Genomic DNA, 10,175 nt, shown 5'->3' on the forward strand with positions numbered 1-10,175 from the left:
GGTTCGGGATCGGGTTTATGTTTGGGTTTTCATATTTAGGTATAGGTTTAGGTTAGGGAGTTAAGATTATGATTAGGTGTAGGTTTAGGTTTAGGGATTTGAGAATACATTTAGGTTATAGGTTTAGGGTTAGGTTCTAGGTTTTAGGTTAAGGTTATATGTTTAGGTTAAGGTTTAGGTTTAAGTTAAGGTTGAGGTTTATGTTATAGGTTAAGGTTTTAGGTCATAGGTTTTGGTTTAGGTTGAGGTTATAGGTATAGGTTAAGGTTTAGGTTTAGGTTTAGGTTATAAGATATAGGTTTAGGGAATTGAGAATAGGTTAAGGTTTAGGTTTAGGAAATCGGGTTTGGGTTCGGGATCGAGTTTATGTTTGGGTTTTCAAGTTTAGGTATAGGTTTAGGTTAGGGAGTTAAGATTAGGATTAGGTGTAAGTTTAGGTTTAGAGATTTGAGAATACATTTAGGTTATAGGTTTAGGTTTAGATTTTAGGTTTTAGGTTAAGGTTATATGTTTATGTTTAGGTTGATGTTTTAGTTAAGTTTGAGCTTTAGGTTTTAGGTTAAGTTTTTAGGTCATAGGTTTTGGTTTAGGTTAAGGTTATAGGTATAGGTTAAGGTTTAGGTTTAGGTTATAAGATATAGGTTTAGGGAATTGAGAATAGGTTAAGGTTTAGGTTTAGGAAATCGGGTTTGGGTTCGGGATCGGGTTTATGTTTGGGTTTTCAAGTATAGGTATAGGTTTAGGTTAGGGAGTTAAGATTAGGATTAGGTGTAGGTTTAGGTTTAGGGATTTGAGAATACATTTAGGTTATAGGTTTAAGTTTAGGTTTTAGGTTTTAGGTTAAGGTTTAGGTTTGAGTTAAGGTTAAGGTTTAGGTTATAGGTTAAGGTTTTAGGTCATAGGTTTTGGTTTAGGTTAAGGTTATTTGTTTAGGTTTAGATTTAGGTTGAGGTTTAGGTTTAGGTTTAGCTTATATGATGTAGGTTTATGGAATTGAGAATAGGTTAAGGTTTAGGTTTAGGAAATCAGGTTCGGGTTTGGGATCGGGTTTATGTTTGGGTTTCAGGTTTAGGTTTAGGTTTAGGTTAGGGAGTTAAGATTAGGATTAGGTGTAGGTTTAGGTTTAGAGATTTGCGAATACATTTAGGTTTTAGGTTTAGGTTTAGGTTTTAGGTTTTAGGTTAAGGTTTAGGCTTAAGTTAAGGTTGAAGTTTAGGTTATAGGTTAAGGTTTTAGGTCATAGGTTTTGGTTTAGGTTAAGGTTATAGGTATAGGTTAAGGTTTAGGTTTAGGTTTAGGTTTAGGTTATAAGATATAGGTTTAGGGAATTGAGAATAGGTTAAGGTTTAGGTTTAGGAAATCGGGTTCGGGTTCGGGATCAGGTTTATGTCTGCGTTTTCAAGTTTAGGTTTAGGTTTAGGTTAGAGACTTGAGATTAGGATTAGATGTAGGTTTAGGTTTAGGTTTAGGTTTTAGGTTTTATGTTAAGGTTATATGTTTAGGTTAAGGTTTAAGTTTTAGTTAAGGTTGTGGTTTAGGTTATAGTTTAAGGTTTTAGGTGATAATTTTTGGTTTAGGTTAAGGTTGTATGTATAGGTTAATGTATATGCTTAGGTTTAGGTTTATGTTATAAGATATAGGCTTAGGGAATTGAGAATTGGTTAAGGTTTATGTTTAGGAAATCGGGTTTGGGTTCAGGATCGAGTTTATGTTTGGGTTTTCAAGTTTAGGTATAGGTTTAGGTTAGGGAGTTAAGATTAGGATTAGGTGTAGGTTTAGGTTTAGGGATTTGAGAATACATTTAGGTTCTAGGTTTAGGTTTAGGTTTTAGGTTTTAGGTTAAGGTTATATGTTTAGGTTGAGGTTTAGGTTTAAGTTAAGGTTGAGGTTTAGGTTATAGGTTAAGGTTTTAGGTCATAGGTTTTGGTTTAGGTTAAGGTTATAGGTGTATGTTAAGGTATAGGTTTAGGTTTAGGTTTAAGTTATAAGATATAGGTTTAGGGAATTGAGAATTGGTTAAGGTTTAGGTTTAGGAAATCAGGTTTGGGTTCAAGATCGGGTCTATGTCTGAGTTTTCATGTTTAGGTATAGGTTTAGGTTAGGGAGTTAAGATTATGATTAGGTATAGGTTTAGGTTTAGAGATTTGAGAATACATTTAGGTTATAGGTTTAGGTTTAGGTTTTAGGTTTTAGGTTAAGGTTATATGTTTAGGTTGAGGTTTAGGTTTAAGTTAAGGTTGAGGTTTAGGTTATAGGTTAAGGTTTTAGGTCATAGGTTTTGGTTTAGGTTAAGGTTATAGGTATAGGTTAAGGTTTAGGTTTAGGTTTAGGTTTATGTAATAAGATATAGGTTTAGGGAATTGAGAATAGGTTATGGTTTAGATTTAGGAAATTGGGTTTGGGTTCGGGATCGAGTTTATGTTTGGTTTTCAAGTTTAGGTATAGGTTTAGGTTAGGGAGTTAAGATTAGGATTAGGTGTAGGTTTAGGTTTAGGGATTTGAGAATACATTTAGGTTATAAGTTTTGGTTTAGGTTTTAGGTTAAGGTTATATGTTTAGGTTGAGGTTTAGGTTTAAGTTAAGGTTGAGGTTTAGGTTATAGGTTAAGGTTTTAGGTCATAGGTTTTGGTTTAGGTTAAGGTTATAGGTATAGGTTAAGGTATAGGTTTAGGTTTAAGTTTAGGTTATAAGATATAGGTTTAGGAATTTGAGAATAGGTTAAGGTTTAGGTTTAGGAAATCGGGTTTGGGTTCGGGATCGGGTTTATATTTGGGTTTTCATGTTTAGGTACAGGTTTAGGTTAGGTAGTTAAGATTAGGATTAGGTGTAGGTTTAGGTTTAGGGATTTGAGAATACATTTAGGTTATAGGTTTAGGTTTAGGTTGTAGGTTTTAGGTGAAGGTTATATGTTTAGGTTAAGGTTTAGGTTTAAGTTAAGGTTGAGGTTTAGGTTATAGGTTGAGGTTTAGGTTATAGGTTTTAGGTTTTAGGTCATAGGTTTTGGTCTAGGTTAAGGTTATAAGTATAGGTTAAGGTTTAGGTTTAGGTTTAGGTTATAGATATTGGTTTAGGGAATTGAGAATAGGTTAAGGTTTAGGCTTAGGAAATCAGGTTTGGGTTTGGGATCGGGTTTATGTTTGGGTTTTCAAGTTTAGGTATAGGTTTAGGTTAGGGAGTTAAGATTAGGATTATGTGTAGGTTTAGGTTTAGGGATTTGAGAATACATTTAGGTTATAGGTTTAGGTTTAGGTTATAGGTTTTAGGTTAAGGTTATATGTTTAGGTTGAGGTTTAGGTTTAAGTTCAGGTTGAGGTTTAGGTTATTGGTTAAGGTTTTAGGTCATAGGTTTTGGTTTAAGTTAAGGTTATAGGTATATGTTAAGGTAAAGGTTTTGGTTTAGGTTTAGGTTATAAGATATAGGTTTAGGGAATTGAGAATAGGTTAAGGTTTAGGTTTAGGAAATCGGCTTTGGGTTCGGGATCGGGTCTATGTTTGGGTTTTAATGTTTAGGTATAGGTTTAGGTTAGGGAGTTAAGATTAGGATTAGGTGTTGGTTTTGGTTTAGGGATTTGAGAATACATTTAGGTTATAGGTATAGGTATAGGTTTTAGGTTTTAGGGTAAGGTTATATGTTTAGGTTATAGGTTAAGGTTTTAGGTCATAGGTTTTGGTTTAGGTTAAGGTTTTAGGTATAGGTTAAGGTATAGGTATAGGTTTAGGTTTAGGTTATAAGATATAGGTTTAGGGAATTGAGAATAGGTTAAGGTTTAGGTTTAGGAAATCGGGTTTGGGTTCGGGATCGGGTTTATGTTTGGGTTTTCAAGTTTAGGTATAGGTTTAGGTTAGGGAGTTAAGATTAGGATTAGGTGTAGGTTTAGGTTTAGGGATTTGAGAATACATTTAGGTTATAGGTTTAGGTTTAGGTTTTAGGTTTTAGGTTTTAGGTTAAGGTTATATGTTTAGGTTAAGGTTTAGGTTTAAGTTAAGGTTGAGGTTTAGGTTATAGGTTAAGGTTTTAGGTCATAGGTTTTGGTTTAAGTTAAGGTTATAGGTATAGGTTAAGGTTTAGGTTTAGGTTATAAGATATAGGTTTAGGGAATTGAGAATAGGTTAAGGTTTAGATTTAGGTTTTGGGTTTAGGTTTAGGTTTTAGGTTTTAAGTTAAGGTTTAGGTTTAGGTTAAGGTTGAGGTTTAGGTTATAGGTTAAGGTTTTAGGTCATAGGTTTTGGTTTAGGTTAAGGGTATGGTCCCTGCAAATACAGATATAAACACGGCCATCTGGCGCAAATGGCCAGGCCCTTCCAATGCTGTCCATAAAAAATAGACAGCTTCATCATGGTCATAATAGCGGTTCCCTCTTTCCAGGAAACCCCGCTCTTCCGAATAGCTCCGATGTACATCCGGGTCTGCTCCATTAATTTCGATCAAATACATAAACACGGCATGTCCAAATGGCCAGGCCCCTCTAATGTTGTCCATAGGAAATGGACAGCTTCATCATGGTCATAACAGCGGTTCCCACCTTCCAGAGACCCCCGCTCATCCGGATAGCTACGACGCACATCCGGGTCTACTCTATTAATTTCGAGCAAATTGAATAGAGTAAATACGTAACCACTTGTTCCCAAATACTTACTTTATAAAAGAAAATCTTTCCTGTTTTCTCAAATTTTTCATTTCAATCTTTTTTAGCCCAAATCCACGTCAATGCATGAGAATCATGCATAAACATGAATTTTAAGCAAAATACAGGAGAAAAATTACAACATAGATATCATGCACACGATATCACATAATGTATTGTTTGATGAACTACACATGTGCATTCTTGACAAGAGACGTACCAGATGCTTGAATCTAAAATATGCAGCTCCAATCCTCCCACATGCAACATCCACCTGAAAGAATGCACTAACCGTCATGCTTGAGTAATCAATATAGGAATGTACAAGCAAAACTATAAAACCAGAGATACTCACTGCATTTTCAAGATCTCCTCCATAGTTGACGATTCATTCTAAAGCCCTTCTCCCTCCTCCTTTATCCGGGCTTGGGACCGGCAATGCAAGGAGTTGCATTGGCGGAGTTAAAAAAGGGCTTATGCTCCATCAAGAAACCCTATAAGCTACTAAGAAATTTTCAAACCATAGTGACAGATGATTGATTTGCAGGATGAAGGAAATCCGTATTAAATCAATCAGTACAAGGAAAAAAAATAAATAGATTATGGTTGCTACAAATATAATCAACAAAAATGGCAATATCTTTGCATTGTTGTATATCAAGAAGCTTCACAGTATGCTAGAAATTCATCTCTCACAGTAACAGATAATCAAAATAGCTATAAAAAAATTGTAACTTGTTTATATAAAATATTGAAGTTACAAGCCATAAATGGTTTACCTCTGATTCTTGAAATTCAAAATGTTTAGTAGTTCCAATCATGAAAGATTCAAATTGTCACTTGAGTTCTTTAGAATCCATACAACAAAGAAACCAACTTCAATTCAATGAAAATAAAGAATTGTGCATGAAAAAATGTTAAAAAACTGAACATTTTTCTATGGCACTCTTGCTTTGCGCCAAAGCCTCATCTCTTCCGATAAGCTTCACGTCAAATTAATGTGTATAATAACCATTAGTCATTTTTTAGCAATGATTCAGAATAAGAAAGAAAGAACAACCATTATACAAAGGTGTAAGACATGCAAAGTTGTAGGTTATAGAAAACAAGAATCATGAGATAAGTGAGAGTGAATCGGCATACCTTCTGCGAGAAGTTTATACAACTTTCTTTGGTATAATGCTAGCTTATAAAGAATACAAGACAAGCATTTCCCTGCGGGTGTTCACTTTAATAAAAGGAAAAAGGATGCAGAAAAATTTGTATCGTTCACTCATCAGATGGGCCCACAAGCTACCAAACAAATCCAAAAAAGAAAATCTTGGTTGTGCCATCTATCTTGTTACATACACTGTGAACCATTAGGTATAGAAGTAATTCCTAGTAGGCAAAAGATCCTTGGAGCCTATAGAGATTTATTTAACCTAGAATGTTAAATACAAAATCCCAAATAATGCCCAAACAAAGGTTTGACTCGATATTTATGGAAGTTTTATGCCAATTTAAACATAAGGCACAATACCAAATTGAAGAATGTGAGACCCGACCCGAGTTCGCATGTGTGCATGTGTGTGTGTGAGTATGCATTCCGTCCATCTTGATCCCGCGGTCCTACTGGTCGAATCCCGGCGACCCGTGACCCTTGGATAGTGTTTGCGGTCATCCGTGAGCCCAGTCATGAAGACCCGACTCGGATCGAGTTGAGACCTATACCATTGTGACCGCATTGTCGTTGCGATTCCAACGACGCGTCTTGTGCATTCATCCGACTTATAGATCAAAAGTTGTGAGCATTTCATCATGTGGCCCACTTTTTGTACAAAAGCATATGGACCACTCTCAGGCACAAGTTCCCATGCACACCACCCACACACACTACAATTCCCATGGAATAAACACTACCCATCCTAAACACTACCCACACCTAACCTACCCTAGCAAGCATTGTTTGTATCACCATAGGTTATGATTTCTTTCTCTAACCAAGGAGGGAGAGTAATGATGACTCCCCTACAACCTTTCCTTTCTCTCTCTCCTCCTTCATTCTCTCATTTTCCTCTTTCATGGAAGAATTTCCAGCCCTCCCTCTCCCAATTTCCAGCAACTTTCCCTTCCTTTCTTCCTCCATCTAGCCATCACAAACTCATCTTGACCATTGAACCTTTAAGCTTGGAGCTTGGAGTACCTAGTGTTGGTGGTAGCTTGAAGATTCAAGGTGGGTGATTATAATTGTTGATCTTATTTTCTAACCTTTGATCTTTTTCTTTCTAGATGGATCATATGGGACCCACCAATCCATGGTGGGGATCCCATTTGATCCCATGGATGTGGCCCTTTGGCCCATCCTACATGCATGTCATGATCCATGATGAGGCCATTCTCCATGGACCCCATCATGATGTATTTTATAATCCACTCCATCTTAAGGTCATCTAGACCCTAAGGATCATGTTGGGATGGCATCCCAACCATCCATAACAATTATATATCATGCATGTAGTGATTTTATGTTGCATGTAAAATCAATGTAGTTGTATGGGTATGATTCACTCTTGGGAGGGCCCACTAGTGGCGGGGCCCTACCCCCATGGCCGGATTACTCTCTTTCCTTCTTTTCTTTCTCTGATGTATGGATGATAGTGTGTGTGTGGCCCATTTATAGTGGGCCTTGGATGTCCCAAAATAAATAAAAATAAAAATCCAGCAAGGTGGGATGCTCTTATCACCTAACTCCATGATCATCGGACACCTTAATCAAATGCATGCAAGTGTCCTAGTTCTAGTATGTGATCTGGACTTATGTGGGGCCCACTGAGGAAGGCTACACACCCTTTTTATGGCTGGGATTATTGAGATATAAGCTGATGTGTCCAGCCATGTATTGCTGTCCAAAAACTTGGACTGTTGCATGGATTGTCATGTTCAATCTTTGGCATGGATTTTTGGATCATGATTGTCATTATTTTCTTTACAAGTATGGAGTATAATGAGAAGGTGTGGACCCCACCATGAGGTGTGATGGGTCATACCTCAGATGGTCCATGATATGGTACCCAAAAAGGAGGCCCATAGGGGTGGGCGGTCCACCTTGTTGGGCTGTCCAACCCACATGTATGGAGGGAAAACATACACTTCAGCTTGGTTTCTCTGAAGGATGGGCCACTTTTATGGACCCCACCTTACTTTATTTTATGAAGAAAATACTAAACCTCCATTTTTCCCCTCTTGGATGAAGGTTGGGCCCACCTTATTGGGTAAACAATGCATGGACAGCAACATCCCTTCCTGGACAGATTGAAATTCCTAATTTAATTAAAATATTTATAAGTATCCAAAAATCATAAAATTTTACAGAGAGGTGGTTCACTTATAGTAGGACCCACCTACAAAATTTTGGGGCCAATGGACACCTGTACACACCATGGTGGTGGCTGGACTGGCCCATTACAATACGGTGTCCAGATCAGTCCGATTTTTAGGACAGATTGATTTCTTTAAATAAATTAAAATATTTATATATGTCTAAAAATTCTGAAATTTTGTGGAGATATGTTCCACCCATTCTAGGACCCACTTACCAAATTTCAGGGCCAATGGACCTCTGTGTACACCGTGGCAAGGGCCGGACTGGCCCACCACGTTGGGACGTCCAGGTCAGTCCGATTTTCTGGACAGTCTATTTTATTTAAATAAATTAAAATATTTATAAGTGTCCAAAAATCTTGAAATTTTGTGGGGGTGTAGGTCACCTATGGAAGTATCACTTTGTAAAATTTCAGATCCAAAATACATTTGAGTTGCCCGTGGTATGGCTGGAAGTGGTCTGCTAGGCAGGGACGCCCAGGCTGGGGCATCTAGCCTGCTTCGTAGGCCCACCTCGATGTGTTGAATGTCCCACCACCCATCCATGTAGGGTCCTTAGGGGATTGATCATACTTGCCCCCTTTTTATTCAATTAGAACACATTAGGTGGATTTTTGGGCCATATACCCCAGGCCCATAGGACTGCCTACACATGGGACATCCCTACCTTAGGCTACTCTGGGCTTGCATTCTAACAGTCTGGCCCATTTCATATATGTATTGTATATCCTCTCTCATCTGGTGGGGCCCACAGTGATGTGTGTGAGTCATCCAGAATTAATTATACTAAGAAATACTTCTAATGCTGAACTCCAACCAACCCAGAAATTTGGGTGGGCTGGAATTTGGCATTGAGCCCAATAATTGTTGCCTATAGATGTTCTTTGGGGCAATATGGCCCACTAGATTTGAGGAGGATTTATGTCAGTATCTTATCATCTTAATTTTTATTTTTGGGCTTAATTAGTGTATGATTAAAGGCCCATCCCAAATAGGATTCTTCTTGGGCTAGTCTCTTAGTTAAGTAAGGGCCTTATAGCCTTGGTTGGTGGAACTTTTGATAGGCTCATTGAACCCTTGGGTCCTATATTTACCATGTCATTGTAATGGGCCTTATGGGCTAAATACTCAAGTAGTTGGGCCCTTGTTTGCCCACTATAATAAATCCATACTTGGGCCGAGATGTGAGGCCCAACTTACATGTGTTAAAAATTTAAGGATTTTCCATATGTTGGGATAATGGGCTGCCCATTAGGCCTACCACAATGAATGAACCTATGACCCTTATGGTTGGGCCCTAACCTTGCTTAAGGGCCCACCAGGTTGCCTTTGTTTTTGGGCTTAGTGTATGGCCCACTAGGCCATGGGTTGATTGTGCCTTGGACCTTTCTTTACATATATAGTAGGCTACCTTTTGGGACCCAGTTGAGGTTGGATGTCCTCCTTGGTGGCCCTAAGGTAGGCCCATAGATGCCCTTATAGGTGGTTAAAGGCCCACCTTGGGCCCAGCTAGGACTGTTCCTCCTTAGGATTTTGACTCTCTTAGTTTGTGGGTCATCCCAAAGTACTGGGCTCCCACTAGAGGACTTCTCTTCTTCTTAGAATACCTGTCGATGTGCCTAGGTCTTGACCCTCCTTGGGATAGACGATTTCATATTCCTCAGGTAGCACACTTACATCGTTGCAACCCATATGCATCATCTGTATGAATTGATTGCATTGTATAGTGGTCATTCAGGGATGGAGTTTCTTCCCTTTTGCACATTGAGTGCCTGAAACTTGTGCATGATTTGTGTGTGCGACTCATGCATTGGCATCGCATTTCATGAGGATACCGCCCTTGCTTCATCAGGGCCTTGCCTTCACAGGGACATTTGTGGATGGCCGCATATGTGGACACCGGAAATATTACTTGAGCATACTGGGTGCGTAGGATGCCCATGGGTGAGATTCCCAAAACTTTCATGGTACCAAGGATCTGCTCCAACGCCGTGACCGGGTGGAATACATGAGCGCACGAGGGCCTTATACCGTTAGGCCGCGACTCCCACTGTCGTGTAGTCGGTTGGATAGGGGTGTGGCCTTACCTGCCTGGTGTGAGGAGGCATTGCTAGGCTGAGTCTGACCAGCTCGTAAATGGGTCCGCTACCTTCAGGCCTTGTTGGTGATTAGTTGTCCACAGGCAGG

This window comes from Magnolia sinica, chromosome 8 (assembly GCF_029962835.1).
Source record: "Magnolia sinica isolate HGM2019 chromosome 8, MsV1, whole genome shotgun sequence".
Classification (NCBI taxonomy): Eukaryota; Viridiplantae; Streptophyta; class Magnoliopsida; order Magnoliales; family Magnoliaceae; genus Magnolia; species Magnolia sinica.